Raw genomic sequence first — 24,129 nt, 5'->3', positions numbered from 1 at the left:
CAATTTACATTCCCACCAACAGTGCAAGAGGGTTCCCTTTTCTCCACACCCTCTCCAGCATTTAATGTTTGTAGATTATTTGATGATGACCATTCTGACTGGTGTGAAGTGATACCTCACTGTAGTTTTGATTTGCATTTCTCTAGAGATTAGTGATGCTGAGCATCCTTTCATGTGTTTGTTGGCAATCTGTATGTCTTCTTTGGAGAAATGTCTATTTAGGTCTTCTGCCAATTTTTGGATTGGGTTTTTTGTTTTTTTGATATTGAGCTGCATGAGCTGCTTGTATATTTTGGATATTAATCCTTTGTCATTTGCTTCATTTGCAAATATTTTCTCCCATTTTGAGGGCTGTCTTTTTGTCTTGTTTATGGTTTCCTTTGCTGTGCAAAAGCTTTGAAGTTTCATTAGGTCCCATTTGTTTATATTTGTTTTTAATTCCATTTCTCTAGGAGGTGGGTCAAAAAGGATCTTGCTGTGATGTATGTCATAGAGTGTTCTGCTAAGTTTTCCTCTAAGAGTTTTACAGTGTCTGGCCTTATATTTAGGCCTTTAATCCATTTGGAGTTTATTTTTGTGTATGGAGTTAGGGAGTGTTCTAATTTCATTCTTTTATATGCAGCTGTCCAGTTTTCCCAGCACCACTTATTTAAGAGGCTGTCTTTTCTCCATTGTATATTCTTGCCTCCTTTATTAAAGATAAGGTGACCACATGTGCATGGGTTTTTTTCTGGGCTTTCTATCCTGTTCCATTGATCTATATTTTTATTTTTGTGCCAGTATCATACTCTTTTGATTACTGTAGCTTTGTAGTATAGTCTGAAGACAGGGCTTGCTAAGCCCTTTGTGGTTAAACTCGTTTCTCACCCACCAGACTCTGGAAGAGGGAAAGAAACAGCAGATTAAACGTGTTTTCAGGAGGGATCAATATGTAATGTAAACCAGATTGTATCTCCTTTGTTCTCCTCAGGCCCAATAACAAGCAATCCTTGTATGCGAGTTGCATACAAGTGAGGAAAGAGGGGTAGACTTTGATCCTTTAGTTGCGACTTTAAAAATACCAGGAAGCAGAGATGAGTCCACATTCCCTGCTTGGCACAGAAACCCAACCTAACCTGGGTCTAGGGCCTGCATGTAGAGCTATTGTCTTTCCTCATCTGGTGGTGACGAAACCAACTTCCTCATAGGTGTGCCTCTCCTTCACTCATCGCTGCCTCCATCAGATCTGGGGTGGGTCAGAGATTGTCTCTAGAACTGTCCACTCTCCTAGCAGGAGCGGACACCCAGAGCTCCCTGGACTCCAACGGCTCCTTCTAGGCAGAACTAAGTCCCCAACAGTAAGATCTTGATCTCTGGTCCCATCCCAGTCTCTGCAACCCCTGAGTTCCAAATGACTTAAAGTCACTGACCCCTGGAAAGCTATGTCTCGCTGAAGGCCCTCGGGGCAATAGCACTAGCAGCTAATGAGACGGTGGGGGGTTGTCTTGTTACTTATAAGGTATTTATTCTGCAGAACTAATGGGAACCAGTAGGAACTCTGGACTAAGAACAGCGTCTTTTCTTCCTGAGCCGAGGTAATCAAAGTCACCAGAGTTGTTGACTGGCAGCCGACCAAAGGCCCAGCTAAGGGAATTGGACACATCCTGAGGTCGATGGCCACATGGACACTGTGGGTCTAAGATGCTCTTTTGGAGGTTGGTGACTCATCCATGACATGCAAGAACAGGCCCAGTCCCCTCCTGACCACAGAAGATTTCTACAGGTCCCTTCATCACATGGTCTGACAACAGGATGAGGTCAGAGAGACAGGCTCAGTGGGGAGAGATGGAGGACTGGAGACCTGGATTGAAGGCTGAGTTTACCTCCTCCTGGTTCTGTTCCCAATGTCCTCTCTCTGTGTCCACCCCCCTATTCTCAAACTTGGCTTCATTTAAAGCATCTCAGTTTGTTAAACACAATATTGATGTCAAGACCTCACCCTAGACCAACTAAATTAGAATCTCTTGGCCATTTAAAAAGTCTCTCTGGGTGATTTATTGTGCAGTCAGGGTCGGGGACCACTGTTCTGCTTCATTATCACCTTGATGCTTAAATACTACAGGAAGGAAATGAGGAAGGCTACTAGCCACCCCACAATCCCTTCATCTGAGAACCTCCTCAGATGAGGCTTTCAGATAAGTTTCAGATAAGGCTGCATCTGAAAGTAGGCTTTGAGGTCACCTTATGAATAATTCCTTTTATAAACCTTTTTTGAAAAGGTGAAAGGTGTCTACAGCTGGAAATCAAATAGAACTTGGGTCAAACATCATGTGTTCATTTTTTTTTACTCCTTCATGGTGTAATCCATTACTGCAGCTCAGTTAAGTCTGAGATGACCCACATGAGTTGTGAATTCATGAGTGACTGTAAAATACAGTGATTCAGAATGTGTACTTGGAAGGGAGACCGAGATTTGAATCTTTGCAACTCAAATTGCTAACTATTTGATCTTGGGCAAGTGACTTAATTTAAGACTTAATTTTCTCACCTACAAAGTGGGAAGAATAATCCCTGTCTCACAGATAGATTTGTTAATATGATAGCAAATGTGAAATTATAAAAAATAACTTGATATTCAATAATAGTTAAACAGGGTGGTGGATATAAAACACCTAAATCAAATTCTTGACCCTTGGCATTTCTTTAACAAATGGCAGTTGTTATTATTAAAACTAAAATGAATTGTGTGTCAGAGTCTCAATTCCTTGTCATATGGAATAAGAATAGAACCCACTAATAATGAAGTCTTGATTTTTCTTGAAGCAATGAGCTCACTAGAGTTTCTTTGTGTTGCCAAGTTCAATGAGATCCAGGAGTATTGGCTGCTGTCGGCATTCAAGGAAGACAAACTTTTGGAGGAAGTTTTGGTCTGCAGGATGCAGACCAAAAATAAAAATTCCAGGGCTGCCTTTGATTTCCTTTAAAGTCACAGCAGCTCATGTGAGGAGTGAAGATATTTCCATATTCCCTACTACCTGCTGGGGGTCAAGAGATGAGTTACAGTGACCTGAAGGGAGTGTTTTTAAAATCTTGCTTAAAACTAGTGTTAAGCATATAGGCAAAGTATGAATCTCTCCAATGCTTGATTTCAACTTTAAAAAGTAAAGAATAAGTATATTACAAAGCAAGCAGAATTTCAACATAATCTTTAGGAGTTAAATTATGTTTCCTGTGCCCTACATTATGACCATAATACCTGCTACCTGGCCTGTATGGGGTGTATGTGTGTGTGTGTGTGTGTGTGTGTGTGTGTGTGTTAATTAAAGGGGCATGTATTTATCTACATATCTATCAGATTGGTAGTAACAGTCTTACTCCACAGATTTTAACAGTTGGGATTTGCCGTTCACAATAATATAAATGCATGTCTGAGAACCAAACTTGAACATAGTCTTTCTGACAGGAGACCTTTAAAGCTGAAAGTTATCCTGAGCTTTAATTTCAAGAAAAAGGCAAAGTTTACATCATAAAACCAGAAAACGAAGAACAGATGGCTGTCTGTCTGGATGGGTAAATTGATAGATAGGTTTAATAAAACACTGGAGTTAAAAGAAATCTTTGTTACTCTGTGTACCTACATGTTCTCCAAGGCCACTTGAACAGTGAGCCTTCTGGTGGAAGGGTGGTGTTACTGTTGTCATGTTGATTTCATCTTGTGCCTATGTTCCATGTTTTCCCAGGTTCCTCATAAACGCACACATAGTTTAGCATATACAACCGGAAAGAAGCTTTCCATCACCTGCCCTTGCGATTCCTACAATTCGGGTGGAAGTTTGCATTGTATACTTATTGCCAGTAAGAGCACATTATATCACAAGGGACAGCCAACGCCATACATAACACTCCCCACCCCCTTATCTTTGCCCCTTCAGACTTGCACAGAGTTATTATCTGTACTTGATTCAGGGTTGGGTGCTGTAAGCACTTCAACAGCAAATGAGAAACAGAAGGGGTGTCTGAGCAATATCAAATATTATTTTAGGTTCTATAACCAAGATAGGAGATAGATTTTCATTCTCCATTGCTGGGAATACTAAGGTCCTATAAAAGTCAAAAAACAATTCTTAACTAAGTGACATAAAACTTATAGCTTATCACTGCAATGCAATGCACATCAGGAAAATTGGCATGAGGAAACTCAATTTCCTAGGAACAATCTAATTAAGTTCTGTTTATTCAAGTAATCTAAACTATTTGACTACTCAAGTGGTTTGTGATAAAAGAAATAGAGTAGGACTCAGAAAGCTCTCCTACCTACAGGCTTCCCTTGGAAGAAGCAGTAGGGCTTCTAGGGAATGCAAATCATTTAAGGTATTTTAAGCCAGCTCAGGGTCTCTGCAGAAGGACTAGTGAAAACAGCAGATCTTAAAGGAACAGGAATACCCAGTTTACCTGTCTTACAATTCAAGCCCAGAAGAAGACAGGAGAATCTCAGTGTCAGAGCAGGAATTTTCATATGACCATTTTTGGATGAAAGTTGAGACAAGACAAGTGAGTATCCTGTCACAGTGGCAGACCACAGTGGGCAGGAAGAGTGTCTAGACACTGGCCACCTTCACTGTGGAACTCCACTCCCTAAAGCCCTCTGATAGTACCCCTCATGGGGCCAGACCCTTTCTACACTCACCCTCATCTATGTTGCATTAGAACCCTGGAAGGTATACTTGTTTTCCTAAGTTCACTAGTGCAAAATCCAGTTCATCAATGAACTTGCCCCAGGTCATGCATTTGTGTTAGTACGTAGCCATTCTAGAATTAAATCCATGCCTACCTGAGACTAAACCTATACTTTTACCCCCATTATACTGTACTGCTTGCCAGAAAGAAATAGTATAACAATTCTGTGTCTGAGGCAAGGATAAAGTGACAGTTGACTCATAAGGTCAGATATACCATTAAGCAATTTGAAAAACAAAACATGACAATGTTTGCCAAGAGATTGCCATGAGTCTAAGCTGATAATCCAAGCACTCTTGTTGGTGTGCATGCTTCACTGTGTGATAAGCGGTAGTTACTGACTGATAAACAGCAACACTGTGCTTTTGCAATTACTGCTGCTTGTTAAGTACACACAGATTTCAGAAGAGAAGTGAGCGAAGGCAAGTTTGCAAGGATTAGAAGTTCACCAATGAAAGTCGTTTGAAGAAGAGAGAGTCATAAGTCAATACTCACTCTGGGTTCGGGTGACCACAATGGAAAACCCAAGCTGGTGGGACAGAGCAAATGACAGGTACAGAAACTATTCTTCAGCATGTGATAAAAAATAAATGCAAGAAGGTACAAAAACCTTAGGAATATTTCTTAAAGGAGGAGTAAAGAAAATCCAGTCACTCCTTTTCCAGTCTGTGTAGGTGTCAAACATCAAGGAAGTTGAATCTGTATCACTTTGGTTTCAGGAGCCCAACCTGGCCTCCTACATCTCCAGCTTCTATTCTTCAAGTTGGACCATCAAGGAGAACAATAAGGAAAAAAGTATCCTTTTATTGGCATTCTTTATCATCTCTTTGTTCTGCTGGTGACTCAGCTGTCTCTACAAGCGCACTTGATAAGTTGAAGCACGATGCTAGAACAAGAATGACTGTGGACAGCTTTCTCTTCGAGGTCATTTTTTTCTTTAACCAATTTGTGTAGCCTTGGGTAAAGCTACAACTTCTCCAGGCAGTGTTTGCTCAATTAGCACCTGTACTTGGCTGAGGGAGCTCAGGATTCAATGGGGTTTGGAGCTGAGATTTTGAGTGCCCATCACCGTCTTTCCATACCCAGACTACTTCTTCAGGATGAAGTCATTTAGAGTTTATGACAACTCGGCTGGGATCTTCACTGTATGAATTTAGACAATTTGCATTGCTCAGTTTTCCCACAATAACTAGAAGGTTTGGCAAAAAGGTACAATTTTGCAGTGGGAAGGATCCCAAAGTAAAATTCTAGTTGTTTACCCGGTTCTGCTAATAATAAACACCTAAAATAAGTCCTGAGAATTCTCCTGGGCTCTCCTGCATTTACATCATGTAGGAATAGAGGTACTGATGGAGAATCAGGGTTTTAATTACTTTCTTCTTTATGGTTATCAGAGATAGAAACTGTGGATTCATAGAGAAGTGATTCAGGAAGTTATAAATGAAAGATTTACGGTATAATAATATCACTAAATGCTAAACCAAATAAAGAGCCAGAAGACACACAAGGTGCATCCAATGGGCTATGCCAGAGGCCAGGGACTGAACTTGGGAAAAGTGGGAAAGAGGCTTTACGTGTGCTCAGGATCCAAAATGTTATGGCAAGAAATGTCAGAACAATGAAACCTGTAAGAAGGAGACAGTTTGATTGAATTTGGTGATGAAGGATAATGCCTGTGTCCATCAGATAAAATCAAACATGTTGCCTATACCTTGATATCTCCAACCCAAGAAGAAAAATATTCCATTAACTGGTTGATTTTTTTTTTTTTGCGGTACACGGGCCTCTCACTGTTGTGGCCTCTCCTGTTGTAGAGCACAGGCTCCGGACGCGCAGGCTCAGCGGCCATGGCTCACGGGCCCAGCTGCTCTGGGACATGAACCCGTGTCCCCTGCATCGGCAGGCAGACTCTCAACCACTGCGCCACCAGGGAAGCCCAACTGGATGATTTTTTAAAGCTGAAGTATGTAGCTTATATCTAACCAAGGACAAAGCGCTAAAATATGAAAACCAAGAGAAAAGGTAGAATATTTCACTACTTTTGTGTTGCTCAATTATTCACAGAAATTATTTGGGGTGATAATAGCATTTTCTGTCCTATTTTATTTTATTTTATTTTAAATTTTTATTGGAGTATAGTTGATTTACAATGCTGTGTTAGTTTCAGGTGTACAGCAAAGTGAGTCAGTTATACATATACATATATCGACTCTATTGTATTTTAAATAGTCTAAATGTGACTCTGAGTTTTGAATTGAGATTGAGTTTCAGACTCAATCTACCTTGTGTAAAATACTGTACTTGGCCACCTGATGGAGATGGGGTCCATGCACAGACATCTCACTGTCTGGCATAGAAGATCACCCGTATAGTTGATTCAGAGTTAACAACAATAAGACAGAAATAGAAGAGGTGACTTAATTCAAGCCAGCAGGTGACATGTGGCCATATGAATGATACGGTGATATTGATATTGATAAACTGATACTGATAAACTGATATTGTTTATCAGTCAGTTAGGCTTTGTAAGGAAGGTAGGATCATTCTAGATGCAGTAGCCTGAAGATGGAAGCTACCCTGTAGGTGTTGCATTCTTATTTACCAGCCATGTTGTCAACAGCAAAAAAGTCATTATCATTTCATTGATGGAAATTGCCACAGAACAGATCACTTAGTAAGGTGGGTCTGAAGTGAACCAGGAACAAAATGCGTGTATTAACATTCAGTGTAATGTTGCACCAACAACAGCTAAAGCAACGACGTCCAATTTGAATGAGGCAAGAGGAAGCTGGATCACCATTGAATTAATGTCAGTGGTGCTTTGCAACTCACCGACTCCCAAGCCACTCTGTGGGTGAGGACCTGAAATTGCTAACAAACTTTAGGGGAGGTTTAAAGGAAGGTGACCAGCCTCTGTACAGAGTGTTGAGCATTTCCTGCGTCTAACTTTTTAAGTATACATCTTCCCATTTGACAAAATCGGATTTTACATACGCCCTAACAAATGTCCAGTTGGTGCTAACAAATTAGGAAATCATGCCTATATTCACACTTAAAAATTAAACAAAAATGTTTTAAGTGTTAAAATTTGACAGTTGCCTACAAAAGAGCCGGAGACAAAGAAGTAGGGTGACCAACCGTCACAGTTTGTCTAGGACCAAGTGATGTCCCAGGACACAAGACTTTCAGAGCTAACACTGGGGCAGTCACGGGAAAACCAGGCCGGCTCATCACCCTACAGAGGAATCATTTGGAGGTAACACTTCTATTAAGTTACTCTTCCATTTGGGGATAATTTTTTGTGCCATCCCATTGAAGAAGAATGTGAAAAAACCCTAAAACAGCCTCACTGTTTTCCAGAGGAGGAATTCTTTTTAGTTGGGAATAGTGGCAGAAAGGTTGAGAAACCTCCAGCAGGAGATAGCCTGGGAACCCCGAGGGGCAAGAGGAGACAGGTACTTGGGGACCTGCTGGAAGAGTCCACAGGCAGATGACCTGCCAGCTAGAGCCTGAGGGCTTTGTCTTATAGGAGCTGGTTTAGAAACCAATAGATGGAAACAAGTTCAAGAGAATATGCACTTTTGACTAATTCAGTCAGGGGCATTCACCTGTTCTTTGCAAGAGATCTTCCTTCAGCCCAACAGGAATAACTGGCCTTGCCACAAGGGCTGGGAAACTTTTAAAAGCCAGCTCACCCATAAGGCCAGCTTTTCTATTAGGATCCTAGGAAGATAGTTACCTGGCCTTATGTGTTCAGCAGTGGCCCCTGTGACGTAAATAGTTGGCTTCTTAAGCTCCTGGTCAGAATTTGTTGTCGATAATTTTAAAATCTCTCAGATCTTTCACAGAACACAGAACAGCCAGATTCCTCACCCTAAATAATGCCCTAAAACTAGGCATCTGTGGTCATGATTCTGTCTAACAGGAGAGGGGCACACACTTACGTATCTGAACCTTCAGTCAGGAAAAACATTAAGTGGCCTTTGAGTTCTGGGTCGAGGCAAGCTGACAGCAGGAAGAAGTTAACACAGCAGGGATGATGTTTTGACCACATGACATGCTATGGGAAGGGTGAGCAAAGAGGGAGGGAATGCTAGAACCCATCAGCATCTTCACCAGGAAAAATGAAAATGTCCTGGGCGTGAGCCCTCAGAGTCTTCAGAGATGTTCCAAGTACCTTCAATGATCAGCCACTCAACCACCAAAAGCAAAGGAGGGCTGTGCTTCTACTTTGGGTTCAACGCCTGGGGACACTCTTCTGTTTCTCACCTAATCTGGCGTAGTAACCACTAAGAGGGCTTCTCACGCCTGAGGCTTTGGAGTAATTATTTTTGCTGTTCTACTAAAACTTCATTGGCTGAAGTCCATCAGCCAAACCTGGGGGAGAGAGTGAGACAGTCAGGTAGCTTGCTGTCACATCCTGAAAGCCCCACACTGATACTCACAGCTCTTTTTACAGCAATGCAAACTTTTACATAGGTTTCTGGCACTTGAAAATGATATGGGTACACACACATGTGTCAACGTAGGGACTAGCTTAGCAGAGCACAGTAAAGTGTACGAGAACCTTTCAGGAGATGTCGACGTAGAGTTTTGGGTTCCAGGCTCTGTAGACGCTGTGAAAGTCACTCTCTGGTTTTCAGTGTCTTAAAGAGAAACATTACGAAACTGAACAGGGTGATTTCTAGGCTCCTTCAAGCTCTAACTAAGCCTTTGTGATTCTTCTTATTGCTCGCTTTCTGGAACATAGCCATTCATGAAAGTTTCCTTCTCCCTCAGAGCCCAGACATGCCGAGGAGATGCTGAGTGGGAGAAAGCTGTCAGGTGGGAGAGGTGAGGTTGCCGAGGGGAGAGGAGCCACTTATACATATGGGGGTGGTGTGGAGAGCTGGTGATTTACCTTGATGAAATGAAATTTGAAGACAAGCTAATTTCTGCTTGGTGACTTCAAAGTCTGAACGGAAGGCAGACATGAGAGAGAACACATTTGGGTTCTGATTTCTCAGTTTAAAAATGAATGATATTCAAAAAATGTTAATGTTAGCAAACAAAATGTGGCTTTTAGTGTTCTGATGTTCTTCAAAGTCGTGTAACTTTCTATCCCATGCGGCCATACTAAGTCAAATTTGACCTATATTCGTTCCTACTTAATGAAACCCCCTTAACGGTAATGTAACCGAAGTATTTTTCTTTTTTTTTCTTTTTCTATTTTGCGGTATGCGGGCCTCTCACTGCTGTGGCCTCTCCCGTTGCGGAGCACAGGTTCCGGACGCGCAGGCTCAGGGGCCATGGCTCACGGGCCCAGCTGCTCCGTGGCATGTGGGATCTTCCCGGACTGGGGCACAAACCCGTGTCCCCTGCATTGGCAGGCAGACTCTCAACCACTGTGCCACCAGGGAAGCCCCGAAGCACTTTTCTTGATTCATGCTGTCTAAACTCTGGGAGTCTAAGGGTAGAGCTGCACTGTCAGGCTCCACTATCGTTAAGCTTCAGCTCTCTTGGCTATTTTACTCTTTACCATTATTTGTTCTGTTTCTTTTTCCTGGAATGTGCACAACTCTTCTTTGGCTCCACCTATGGAAATCTTGTCAGTTGAACTTAACTGTTCCCTTTTCTGGAAGCTGACCTTTGAACTCCCAGGCAGAGTTCACTGCCCTTCCTATGGGCTTCTAGACTATTTTGATTATATAGCACTTAATGACACTGCATTGCAGTCAGCTATGCCCATCTTTCTGCTGAACTGTAATTTACCCCAGTGCAGAGATTGTAGCAAAGAGAAGGCACCCAATGTAGTTACCAATCAAATTAAATCAACGTGATATCCATAATAAAGGCTTCTATTAGTAATAGAAGGCCCTGCTGGGGTCCTCCTGGCACTTTGAGTAACTGACCATGTGCACAGGAAGGCTATGTGCATCTTAAATCAAATTCCAGAGTTAGTCTGAGATCCCCAATTTTATTTTGGCTAGTAACTTGCTGTAGTGGAGGAGGAAGGTGGGAGATGGTGAGGGAGTGAGGGGGCCATGGTAAGGGGGAGTAGCTGTACCAGTGGAAGAGAATCATTCCAGCATTCACAGGATTAGCGATTTTAGCCAATGTGGTTGGTTGTCTGCCCAGATCCTCTTGGATCTCCTTCACTGCTCATGGGTGCCCATTCCTACACTTTTGTGTGTATTACTTCTGATGGCATGGAGCTCCTACTGCCATCTGTGTAAGCCTGCCCTTGGACCATGGGAGCCTTTTCTTTGCAGATTCAGGAAAGCCAGAGCACTTGGGAGATTGCATGCCCTGCCACTCCTACTCCTAGCAAAGGCTGACTGGGGCAAGAGCATGAAACCCCCATTACCTCATCACCTAGTACCCAGTACCCTTACTACTTTCACTCCAGAACTCCCTCCAGAATCAGGCAGGGAACTGGCCTTGGCCTGAAATCTCACCCTCACTTGACTTCTTCCCTTCCCCCAGCTGGCTTCCCCCACCCAGAGGAATCCTTCTTTAATAAATTGCATGTGCAACCTTGTCTCAACATCTGTTTCTAGAGTGCCTACTTCAAGACAGGATTCCAACCTGATGGTTTTCTAAGACAAGCTTCTCACTGGAAAAGGCCAAAGGCAAGCAGGTCCCCACCTCTGGCCTGCAGAGTCTTGAAATGATTGAAATGGACATCCTTCATCCTCCACGGCTCACTTACCTTCCAAGAGGACATTTTACAAACCTCTGATGGGGATTGTGGAGGCAAACTGGAGACAACTGCCCAAATCTTGCCTAGCCCGTGGACGATGCTTTAAGCGGCTGGGGCCATTGGAGGTTTCGAGAAGCTTTAAAAACTGACATAACCCTCCATAAATAGTTCCATATCTAACCCAACTTAAATAGATGTAGTCAAAGGTAAAAATGTGTATTTTTTCCTCTCATCACACTTCAAGGTTTTTAATGTCTCGATTCAAGCCAAGATGAAAATTGGAAGCAAAACAGCCTGTTTTTTTGTTGTTTTTTTTTCTTTTTAGGAAATTATTCTCAGGAAATGGTTCTTTCAAAAAAGCTGGCTCTTGTGATCTCTTCTGCCCAGTTTTCAAACATCTTTTTAGAACTTTGATTAAAAATCCAGACTTTAGATGTATATTCTTTTCAAATTTGACACTTACAAGAGTCTTGCTTTCAGTTAAGTGGGAAGAAAGAGAGAAAGATGATTTACTGAGCAGTGATTCATGTTATTTTTTTATATTAGGCTAAAAGATCAATAACACTGACCATCTTCCATTACAAAATGATTAGCCGTGTTCTTTGAAGAAATTTTATATGGTAGATTGCAGAATCTAAGCCTTAGAACTAGAATGTGAGAAATCTTTTGCTCACTGGATGGGAGGGAGATGGGGTGACAAAAAATGTTTTGTCAAGATTAATAGTTTGCCTTATTCCCCTCATTTACCCTCAGAAATTTCCAGAAATACTTACATGGATCATCCAGTTATTAAAACATGCAGCATAAAATCCGTCCCCTGTGGCAGAAATCTCATGGATGCTGATTCTAGAATTTTCCCACTCACCTCTCAAATCTTTAATCATGTGTTTATAATGCCTTACCTTCTTTTGCGAATTCTGTCAGATCTAAAATACCGTCTGATTACTGATATATCCTCAAATGAAAAAGAACAAAAACAGGTTAACATTACCAAAGTGAGAAGAGTATATTGTCTTTTGTGTGTGTGTGTGTGTGTGAAAGTTGCCTCCTTTATGTTTTTTTTAATTAATTTAATTAATTTATTTTTATACAGCAGGTTCTTATTAATCTATTATATACATATTAGTGTATACATGTCAATCCCAATCTCCAAATTCATCCTGCCACCACCCTGCCCCCGCGTCCCCCCTTGGTGTCCATACGTTTGTTCTCTACATCTATGTCTCTATTTCTACCTTGCACACAGGTTCATCTCTACCATTTTTCTAGATTCCACATATATGCATTAATATTTGACATTTGTTTTCCTTTTTCTGACTTACTTCACTCTGTATGACAGTCTCTAGGTCCATCCACATCTCTACAAAGGACCCAGTTGCGTTCTTTTTTATGGCTGAGTAATATTCCATTGTATATATGTACCACAACATCTTTATCCATTCATCCGCCAACAGGCGTTTAGGTTACTCCCGTGACCTGGCTATTGTAAATAGTGCTGCAGTGAACATTGGGGTGCATGTGCCCTTTTGAATTATGGTCTTCTCTGAGAGTATTGTCTTCACATTTAAATTAGTTCGTGTGTTCATACTACTTTGGACTCACTTTCTTCTTTCATCATTTGTAAAGACTGTGTGATGAATGAGCCCGAGCTCTGCTGTGTACGGCCCTGTGAGAACTGCAGCTTGCCAGGTGGTTAGTCTGCGATTATAATTCATGCGGTGTGTTGCTTGATACTCAAAGGAATCTACACATGCACATGTATGCCCACAGTAGACCAATTTGAGAAAAATGGAGCCTAATGAAAAATGCATGGACTGAGTGTGAGAAGAGCTGTTTCAAGCCTCAGCCCACCTCTCTCTAGCTCTGTGACTTTGAGAAAATCACTCAGCGTCTCTGGCTTCCACTTCCCCACCCTTAAAATGCAACTAATTATGCCTTTGGGTCTGAGCATCCAATTAATCACATTTCTGAAAGAGATTTATAAATTGAGAAAGAACATTCAAATGTTAGTTTACTAATAAAAACTGAAATGGGAAAAATATGCATTAAAAATAAGAATTAAAGTTCACTTGTAACAAGTCATACCATCCATTTATAATCGTTCATCGATCTTCTTGACAATTTTTTTTTTTTTTTTTTTTTTTGCAGTTCGCGGGCCTCTCACTGTTGTGGCCTCTCTCGTTGCGGTGCACAGGCTCCGGACGCGCAGGCTCAGTGGCCATGGCTCATGGGTGCAGCCGCTCCACAGCATGTGGGATCTTCCCGGACCGGGGCACGAACCTGTGTCCCCTGCATCGGCAGGCGGACTCTCAACCTCTGCGCCACCAGGGAAGCCCTTCTTGACAATTTTTTAAGGGTCTATGATGTGTCAGGTGTCCCTCCAGGAACATGTAGTAAGCCAGACAGGCGTGGTAGAGCTCTGAAAAGGAGCACAGACAGTAAATGATAAAGAGGACAATTTAGACAGTGCTAAGTGATATACAAAGTGAGAGGGAGAGTTGAGGTACAGAGTTGGATTGGAACCACGGGAGATGAAGAGGTAACATTTGGGCTAAACCTGAACGGTGATAAGGGGTTGAGCAGGTGAATGAAGATCTGAAGAAAAACATTCCAGGCAGAGGGAACAGCTTGTGCAAATCATCTGGGGTGGGATATGGTCAGATCTTGAATGCTGCATTTCCCCTTTTTTGTTTTTCTCCATCTCTGTGTTTACCTGTTTTATATGGACTTTTATAATACCTTCCCTCCCATGAGATCTATCTGATTTTATGGATCTGGAGGAAGACAACCAGCTTGAAGAGGTCTGGACCTACGTGGCTTCTTCAAGTCCTGAGCCTCTGGGAGCCCAAGGTCTTCTCTCAGAGGCCACTGCACTCTTTCCAGCAGAAGAGGAAAACATTGCTTCATGGGAAGGAAAAGGACAAAAGGATGGGGACAGGTGCATGTTCCCACTGGGGAATCAGGGGCAGGGGATGATTTATACCTGGGCTTGGGATCAAGGGAGGAAGTAGGAGAAAATGGGGAGGTCTCAGACCTTCCCCCGCCCTGCCAAAGCAGAATAACTCCTCAGGCTTTCCTGCCTTCAATTAGTTCAAGGCCCCAGAACAGATGCAGCTGAACCCAGGGTCAAGGAGAGGAGATGCACAGGCGTGTGGAACCCAAAACTCAGGAAAGCAGACATATCATTTTCTTCCAACAAATCAACTCACTCCCTGTTCCCTCCAATGTGAAGCAGCTGCAGCACCCTGGCCCTGCCCAGGTGTCTGTGTAAGAGACTGTGTGAGTGTGTCATCATCTCCATGGTGACAGAGGGTCTTTGCTTCCCACCAAGGTATTGCCTCTGGACCAGTGCAGGGGATCTCATTAGGGAAAGTGCCTGTGGGCATCTTCTCCCTTAGGGTTTACCAGGGTCTACTCTGGCCACAGGACAGCTGGTGACAGGCAAGGGCTGTGGACTGGCGTCCCTTGGCATGATGGCTGCAAGAAACTGCTTGGTGTAGGAAGGACACACAAATGCATTCCTGAATTCGGACCATTTCTCATAAAAGTGCTAGACTCTGTGGACCAACGCTGGGATGATTCCAACATGGAATCTCATTCCCAATTTCCATGCTGTGGAAGAACTCGATTTTACCCATATCTTTCCACCTTTTTATGTTTTTTGATCAGGGAAAACAAAGGCTATAGAAACAAATCAATACAGCCAGAAGGAGATTGAATTAAAAACATAGAGTGTCCATCTGCCATGTTTGCTTATACGTATATTTGATATATGCATTATCTATATGGGTTCATCCCGATTTTCCCAGGAGGAAGGATTTTTGTTAATATTCACCTGGAGTGGGGAGAGGGAAGAGGAGGAGAGAACAGGAGGTGAAGGAGAGCTTGTTAAAAAGTATAATCTGGTTATTTATTTATAGTTTATTTCCGCAAAGGGATCTTTATAAAGGCTGTGATAAGAGTGGCCAAAGTTTCTTAAAGATTAACTGGCATTGTTTAAAAGGGCATTAGTTTTTTTTTTTATGCAGGTGTTTGGAGAGCTCAGGACTGGGTGTCCATCAGAATATTTTGCCAGTTTGTAGATTCCCTTAAGACACACTGCTGACATCGTGGTCTCCTTTCTCAGATTCCTCTCTCTCTCTCTCTCACTTTCTCTCCTTCCCTCCCTCCCTCCCTCCCTCCCCCCCTCCTTTCCCGTTCCCCCCTCCCTCCGCCCAATCTCTCCCAATCTCTTTCTTTCTCTCTTCAGTTCCTTCAGGTAAATTCTACTCCGACTTGTACCAACTTGTTTTTGACTGACAGTGCACAGCGAGAGCGTTTTCTCCATTCTGAGAGAACCTGAAGACCTAGGCTTCCCAAGGCGACCTGCGTGGAGGACTCATCTCCTCGCCTTTTCATAACCTCGCATCTAACCAGGCGCCTGCATTCACCAGTCCTCGCAGGTAAGAGGCACAGGCTTAGGTCAATTCTGGAACATGCTGCTCGCTGGAGGGATTTCTGAAAAACTTTCCTTCCAAAGGTAATGAAAATGTTGCGATTCTTTTGAAACTGACTTAAATCCTTCAAGACTTCCAGGCTTATCTGGGGGAATTTACAAGTGCTGTTTGCCTGTGGAAAACGGGCTTTTACTTAATGATGGGGCAAGAAAAAAAAAAAGGCTTTATTCATGCCTGTAAAACAATAACCAGATGTTGTCTTGTTTGCTGTGGGTGTAAGTGATCTAGATGGAGGGAGAAGAATTACTCTGTTTGCAAGTGTTTTTTTCTCCTAGTGTCTGTGAGAGCAAGTTTGTTATTGATTTTTAGTGATTACATGGGTTTTTTGCATCGTTCTTCAGCAGTTATTTTCCTTAGTCGGCGGAGAAATCAGTTTAGCTTGGCGTAAGGCGAAACCTCGCCGGAAAATTTTAAAATCTGTTACCTATCCTTATAAGAAAAAAGTAATGTAAGTTTTCTGTGGTAGGTATAAGGAATGTAAACAATTCTGACTTTGGAAACATTAGGAACCTGGTTCACAACCCATGGCTAATGCGTTTTATAACCTGTGTATAATTTCATGGGGGTTTAGACGGTTCTCAGCTAATCAATGTTATACTGGGTGAAATTTCCACATTGTTCCTGTGAAGCTAGTTTTTTTATCTTCTCTGCACTTCCGCATTGAGTTGCCTGAAGGAAATAAGAATGTGCTGTTCAACAGAAATCTCTTGACCTCATGATTTCTTTAAGTCACAGGTTAGGAAACTTACAACAAATGCGATGTTCAACTTGGCAAAATGAAAGACCAAAATTAGTCCTACTCAATTCAAATCTTTAGATTTATTTCTTCTCATCAGAAAATATCTTAATCTTTTTGTTTGTTTGTTTATCTAAAGGAAGGATTTTGAAAAAAATATTACAAGTGATTCTTGAAGTTCTTTTTTTGAAACCTCAAAATCACACTCACACACACACAACGGCTAATCCTAGATCCTATTCCATTCTGTCCTCTCTCATAAATGTTAAAATAAATATGTAATGATCTACGATAGCCTTAGGTGATAAATTCTTTCAATTTAAAATTGTCCTAAAAATCAAAAGAGAAGAGTCAAATACAACTATCATGCATTTTTAAATGCCATCATTTTATGACAACCAAGTGCTTACCTTACACACGTGTGCCCTCAGCACTGTTTTCCCCAGGTGTTTTTTTTTGTTTTTTTTTTTTTAGCAGTTTTCTTCCTTCCCTAGTGATAAATACAGTAAATGGCCAGGCAGGGAGCAACCCAGAGGTCATATGACTGGTCTTTGCAAACGTCTGGAGAGTAGAAGAGTTTCACCAAATCACCAGTCATATCTCAGAAACACTAATCAAATAACGGGGCTGACAGGTCCTCACTGAATTAAGTAAATGTCTAAGTAGTTTGGGGGTTTTCTAGAAATAGACTTAGCTAAATTTGGCGATTCTGGTTGCTTAAGGAAAACACAGTTTTAAAAACTCCTCCCACACTCTCATCACTCCTTCCTCTCATCAACCGTTGTGGTCATTTTACGGAAAGTGCTATTTCCCCAATTTCCTCTCCTGACACTTAGAACCAGTGCAGACAGCCCCGTGTTTGGGGGAAAAGAGACAGAGTGAGACCCCAGGCTTCCCATGCCCGCGGTCCCGAAGAGCTGAGAGAAGCAGGTCTGCTGGATCCTTCTACTCTCGCTCTGCCCTTGTGTGAAGGAAATCTTAAAAGGGCTGAACTTTCTGGTTTGGGGGTGTGTGTGTGTGTAATTATGTACCTGAATGACAACGTGCTTTGTACAAGAAGAGCCACCAATGTGTGGCTTTAGGCATCAAAGACAAACATTTTCGGACTTAATCACTAAATGTCAAGCATTTGAAATCTCCTTTCCTGCCACACCCCCTCTCATCTGTCAGAGACGCGGGGCAGCCCACTGACTTCCTTCCTGACTCTGCTTCAGAGTCCAGGGATGTTTGCGGAGAGTATTTGCCTGGTGGACGCATCAGAATCTTAGGACCAGCACAGGAGTCTGCAGAATGAACCGTAAGCATGCTAGAGCTGCTGATGACAAGCTCCTGGGAAGGCTTGTTTAAGGCATATAAAGCTCCCTAGTCATGCCTTTCAGCCTTTACTCTGTAAGGAATTCAGCTACCGTCTTCTCCCCTGCAACCATTCAAGCACTTCACGCCAGAGTAAATCAGGTATCTCCAATTGTGCTGTTTCAATTCTTCTTTTAACTAAAAAGAATTCTGCTCCAAAAATAGTCAGAAAGCTATGGCCAGAGTTAATGTTAGCTTTCATGCTCGCAAAGAAGAGTGTGTTGCTTATTAAAGGGTATGTGAAAGATGCATATCAGACAGGGGTGATTCTTTATTCTCCTGTCTCCTGCCCTTCACCTTCATCTTGTAGACGCACCTTGGGAGTGGGGCTTGGGTGCAACTGGTGTGGCCGGGCTGGGTACGGGGAGAACAGAGGAGCAAAGCGATCCAAGGTGGATGTGGGGGGGGCTTGCTCTGTGCCCCTCAAGGATGCAGTGCCATGGAAGGGGGCGGATCTGACCCCAAACACCTGGCTCTTTGCTGCCGCTCAGGTGGCCTCCTGCTGCCAGTTTTACAGACAGAGAAAGCACTCTGTGGCCAGAAAGAGCAGCTCCAGAAGTGCCAAACCTTCCCACAGCTAAAGGAACTAAGGGCAGCCCACTTCCCCACCTTGAAATGGAAAATTGAGAGAAAAGAAAATAACTCAAAATCTGAAATTGAAGGTTCTGGGAAAGAAGTTTTATTTGCTAAGCATTACTTTGTTAAGATAAAAGGGGAAAAAAATGAGCATATAGACGTTCCTGGTAGAAGACAAAGCAAGAAAGACAAATCTGAAAATCTGCCCTCCCTGCAAAATGCTCCTTGGGCTAATGCAGACAGCAATGTGGGCACCTCTGCTCACAATGCAGCTGAGTCCACGTAGAAATTCCCACTGTATTCCCAGGGCTTTTTAACTAAAAACATTTCTGCTTTTCTCATAAACAAAGGTCAGAGCTTGTGAGGGGTCTGTATACCTGCCTTCCCTTCATTTGGTACCGTGACTTATCTGGTGAAAGGATTCATAAGCCAATAGTCACTGCAACCCAATTGGACTTTAGAAATTCACACCTGGCCTAATTCCAGAATAGTCTGTGGTCCCACACCTAAAATTCTATAACACAGAATTCCAGATATTTCAGTCATATCTGAAGATGAACTAGGGTTGCCTGACCAGGCTCATAGAATCAGAAGATACACGAGAAGGACAAAACACACTTGTCCGTAGGAACACACCTGTCCATAGGAAACAGTGAAGCAGAAGAGCATGCCTGTGTCGCCTGGGGGCTGAGGACCCAGAGGAGCCGTTGAAAGGAATTAGCAATAGAATAAGCACAGTTTTGTTTTGTTCTTCCGCATGACCCCACAGCTCAGATTCAGAGCAATCTAGAAGTGTATTGATCCACATTAAACAAAGCAAGCAGTTCCTTCCATGGTTGGCTGATCTGTAGCCACATGGCAGCATTGGCTACTTAGGCTCCCATTCAGGGTTCCGAGTTCAGGGAAGTGACATCCGTGGCCTGACTGTGACCCTGGGATTACAAATCACTCTAGCCCTCAGTCACTGTCAGGGCCATCGGAATGAATACAAAAGAGGTGGCTCAGAGGAGGAGCTCTGCAGAAAAGGATCCAGTTCTCAGGGCCCAGGTTTGGGTTTGGGTTTCAATCCACATCCTGTTTCAGCCGAAGTTGCCCTGCTGTGGGGCTGATAACTATGAACTTCTTGTGAGTTTTCTCTAGTGCCGGGACCAGAGGCTGATCAAGATTTTATGGAGCTTGGAGATTATACAATTTTGAGAGCCCTCTTTAAGGAAAAGGAATGCAAAATTATGACTGTAAAATTAGGTACAAACCTTTGGAGAAGGTTGGTACAAGGGAGGAGCCCTGAAGCTTGCATTCCATTAGCTTCATGACAAATCCACTCTGTGTCCTACGTAATAAAGGCCCAATACTTGTTTCCTGCAGGAATGGTTGAATTAATTTATGTAAATTTTAGCTGCTGGTTGCCCTCTAAGTAACTCTGAAAACTGATAAGTGAAAATATCAAATAATTGTGCTTATATACATCTAATGATTGGTGATATATGGAAGACTGATGTGGGTGATACCTAGAACATTTCTCATTTCACTGGCACAATGCTGTACTGTGGTCAAAAACGTTAGGTTATAACTACCCAGTGGTAAGATGCTAATGGTAAGATGCTATCAAAACTCCTACAGCTGAGTATGTGGGAATTGAAATTCATGGTGCACTTTTTCCATTTGAAAAGTCCTCAAGTTAAAAACAGAAGAACTTTGCGCTAGTCGTGGGCCTAGAACCTAGAAAGATATTAAAGGCATAAAGAACACACTTCTCTTTTAATAGGCTTGAGGCCTTGCCCAGCGAAATATCTATGTGTCTGGCAAGGGACAGCCTCTTCTATTTCTATGAGTGTGGTTTCCAGCTCCAATCGCAGTTATCAGTATCATTTCTCAGTATGAATGCTGGCTAAATTCATGCCTGCCAGGCCGAATAATGCTCTCACTCGGTGAATTTTACGTCTTCAAATATTGCAGATTGGTATCTTCCTCATCCTAGTCTCCTGCCAAAGAATGCAAGGTTGGCTCCCCGAATGAATCTGGCTTTCTTACTTCCTGAGTTACCCCTTTGTCTAGCCCTAACTTCCAAGAACACATTTGAGAAGCCTATCATTTGCTTTGAAACATCATGAAATTTGACATCATCTCTACTTTTCCTACAAATCCTATCCCCACATACCTGCTACAAGTTAAAAATATATACATATGAGCCCAGGAGCACCTGGCTCCTTTATTAAGAATTCTCTAAGTACTGAGGAATGAGAACCTGCCCTGTCCTCATCCTATTTTCAAAAGTCCATGGAAAGAATTTATGTATAAACCGATAGTGAGCTACATCACATGCAGACATAGATATGCAACTAACAAAGGCAGCGAGCATGGGTGCGTATTTAGCCATAACGTTAATAATGACACTAACTGTGTAGGTATAGAGGAAATTATTCCAACGCCAACAGTGTCACAGTACAATGCTGCTTTATTTTCAACACCTCGTCTTGTTTAGTAAATTTCAAATCTGTAATTTACACTTAAGGTCCATAGTAAAGATTAAGTGTACAGAAAATTGCCCTCTAAACAGTGTTGCCATGGTGACAATGATCTTAGCATCACCCTTTAACAAAGGAGGTGGGTATCATATTCATGTGGCTCAGTTATCATCCACACGGATGTCATGATAATCTGATCAAGGAACACTCAGGGTTCCACCTCTTAGCACCACAACCCACCTGATCCCTATTGGCATGGGGAGGTGAGGGGACTGAGGGGTCCACTCCAGTGCCTTCATGACTCAATCTCTTGGGAACTGGGGGAAGACCCCTTGGAAGCTGGCCGTCTACTTCTTGTCTTAGGGGTCTAGGGGCAGGAGCAATCCCCTAGCCAGAAGGCTGAAGGAAGCATCCCAAAACACAATCAAGTTTGACGGTAAAGCAGCATCTCTCCTGGGAAGTTCTGCTGGCCAGCAAGTGGTCCTGAGGAGAGTTCTGTGTAATTCTTGGCCTACAGGAGATAAGAAGGTCTATACTCTGATAGGTTTGGGAAATCTGTCATAGTCTAGAACTCCCTCTTAGAATGTGCCAGTTATCATTACCGTATTAAAAAGTCTAAGAAATCCAGCAGCAAAGACATCCTTTAACTTTGAATCCCAAGTTGTTTAAACCATGTTGGACTACAAAACTGTCTGCCGCCTCCTTCCACCTCCTTGTAACTATTATTCACTCTTCTGACTAATACTTCACGCAACCCCATGGAGGACACTTTTGCAGGTTCTGATTGGAAAGTTTTCACATACTCCAAGAAAAGAACATGTTACAAGTTTCATACTCCACTTGGCTGTGAGTTGTACTTTTGGGACCTGTAGGTGACTGGCCAGCCTTTGCGATTACAAAGTGGCCACCCACAGTCAGCTGCAAATAATTTATTTCCTTTTTGTCTCTTTATGTACATCTTATTCCCAAAAGGATTCAGGTGAATTTGCAAAGACACATCCACATACCCTCACACAAATACAGTACTAATGAAAAGTAAATAGAAAAGAAAAATAAGAGTAAGCCTCAAAGAAGTAATTTGATGAAATCATTTACTTATATGAGTTTTAACCTATTTTTAAAAACCACAAATTAATGTGCCCTGACCCACAGCAGTGGAATCTTGTTTGTGACTTTAGAATTCAATGTATATTTTAAAATATGCTTCATATTTGACCCTGGAAATCAATTAGGCAGTCCTTGAATCTAGTTTTATGTGCACCATATTTTATAATTCTTTTAAAAGACAATGTTAATTCTGCCTCTCGAGATCTTTTTCTTTTTTTCGTTTTCTCACTATTTCTATAATTTAATTGTCTGTAAGTGAGGTTATAAACTTTCTCCATCAGGATGTAGTTGGTTCATCCCACTTGGTCCTACTTTGCAATCGCCTGTCTACTTGTGTCTCTCCCCTACTGGGTTGTAAGCTCAATGTCAATGGAGATTTTACCTGATTCTTCCTCTGTGCTCCCAGAGCTTGGCCCAAATAATTCCTTAGGCAATGCTTGTTGAATCAACATGCATTGACACCGAGGCAAAATTTCTGCTGTAATTACATCTTCAGTTGAACCGTGACCTACATCCGTCCCATCCTGTAAACATAGAGCACAGGACTTTATATGTGAAGTGTTTTGAAAATACATGTATCTGAAAACTCCTGACTAGTGCATTTTCTCCCTTGATGACCATTACAAAGTGATAGACTGGCTGTTAGAATCACTTAAAGGGGGCTATTAAGGAGGGAGACATATTTGTATGAGTGAGAAGAAACAGGCCACCAAGTTACAATGTAGTAGTTGTGTGAGCCCCACGGAGGGAAAATAGGAAACATGCAGAGTATTTTGGAAAGAAGAAAATGGAAATAAAACAGAAAAAGTAAATGCAGAGCCAGCAGGGTTTGGTGTGGCCTGAAAGTTTGATCCTGGAGAAGAAAATAAAGGAAAGAAAGGAATGAAAGAATTTACTGCAGTCTTGGGGAGGAAAGGGTGATTTGATCCATGGTGTGACCCATCCAGGAGACAAGGGAATTCACATCATTTCAGTCTCCCTCAAATGCTATGCTTAGATACAGTCTGTGTTAGCATACCTGCGGCAGTGAGGGTATTTGGCTCGCAATGTGTTTTAAATTTTAAGATGAAGAGAATTTTCTAAGATTTGCCCAGTTTAAAGATGAAATATTATAGGACTAAAACTTATAAGAGCCACTTTTCTGTGATTACAATCAAATGCATTTCATTCCGACTAGGAGTAGTGGATGCCAGTACATGGTGTTTCAGAGTCTGAGGCTGCATGAGGGTTGTATAGTTAAACATACATTTTACAATTATGGATTTTAACTTGTCTAGTCCAATATCCTGGGAATGGTCTCTTAACTAGCCTTTTTTGCATAGCACTCTGTTTCGTATTCAATATCCGAAGAAACAGTTTGTGACTTCCTAGCGCTATATTGGTCAAAATGTATATTTAATGAGTTTCTTAATCAACTCAGGAATGTGGCTGGTTAGGCTCTGACACTCAGTTCTCTCTACCTGGTACACATGTGCCGGCAGCTTGCTCTGCAGGAGGCTGGAAGGCTGTGTCTCAGAAGATACAGGAGGAGAAGACTTAGTCTTTAATCTCAAGGAACTTCCATCCCACTGCTGGGAGGAGGTGTGGATGGGGATGCAGGTGGAAAAATAGTAAGAAATACTCAAAACACATGAAGGGCTGCGCTGCCCAGCAGAATATGATGAGCATTACATGAGACCTTGACAAAAGCCTGAGGAGAGTCAAAGAGGGAAAGATCAGATCTGTTTGGGACAGTTGGGAAGGGTCTTGGAGAGAACCTTGGAGAATGAATAAGACTTCAGAAATCAGGATATGGGGAGGAGAAGCCATCAGGGGTCAGGAGAAAGGCAGGCACAAAGGTACACCTGAAGGGAAGGGCAGGGAGGCTTGCAGTGGGCAGAGGGTTGAGTCTGCTGCAGAGAAGGAGTCTGGGAGTCATGACAAGAATCTAGATGACACTGATGATGGTGGACACTGCTGAGTGCTCACCAAAGGCCAGATCATTCCAGCTGTGTCTTA

General features: G+C 42.4%; 1 protein-coding gene across 5 annotated transcripts in view; it reads left to right on the top strand.

The window, feature by feature from the left end:
- Positions 1 to 5,068: 5,068 nt before the first annotated feature.
- The window catches only part of KCNJ15 (potassium inwardly rectifying channel subfamily J member 15), a 65,541-nt gene continuing 46,480 nt past the window's right edge, over positions 5,069 to 24,129 (top strand). For 2 of the 5 annotated variants that reach the window (XM_022552890.3, XM_030760839.2), the window contains exon 1: positions 16,126 to 18,085. The gene's annotated coding sequence lies outside the window, so the exon portion shown is untranslated. Of the gene's footprint in view, positions 7,973 to 9,495; positions 9,550 to 13,546; positions 14,337 to 15,647; positions 15,841 to 16,125; positions 18,086 to 24,129 lie in introns of those variants that run through there. The other 3 variants (XM_089910250.1, XM_089910249.1, XM_022552891.3) reach the window with 3 other exon arrangements.

The sequence above is a fragment of the Delphinapterus leucas genome, chromosome 4 (assembly GCF_059928025.1).
Source record: "Delphinapterus leucas isolate spDelLeu-1000000601 "Yukka" chromosome 4, BTC_Dleu_Yukka2, whole genome shotgun sequence".
Classification (NCBI taxonomy): Eukaryota; Metazoa; Chordata; class Mammalia; order Artiodactyla; family Monodontidae; genus Delphinapterus; species Delphinapterus leucas.
This window is presented reverse-complemented; position numbering and strand designations above follow the sequence as displayed.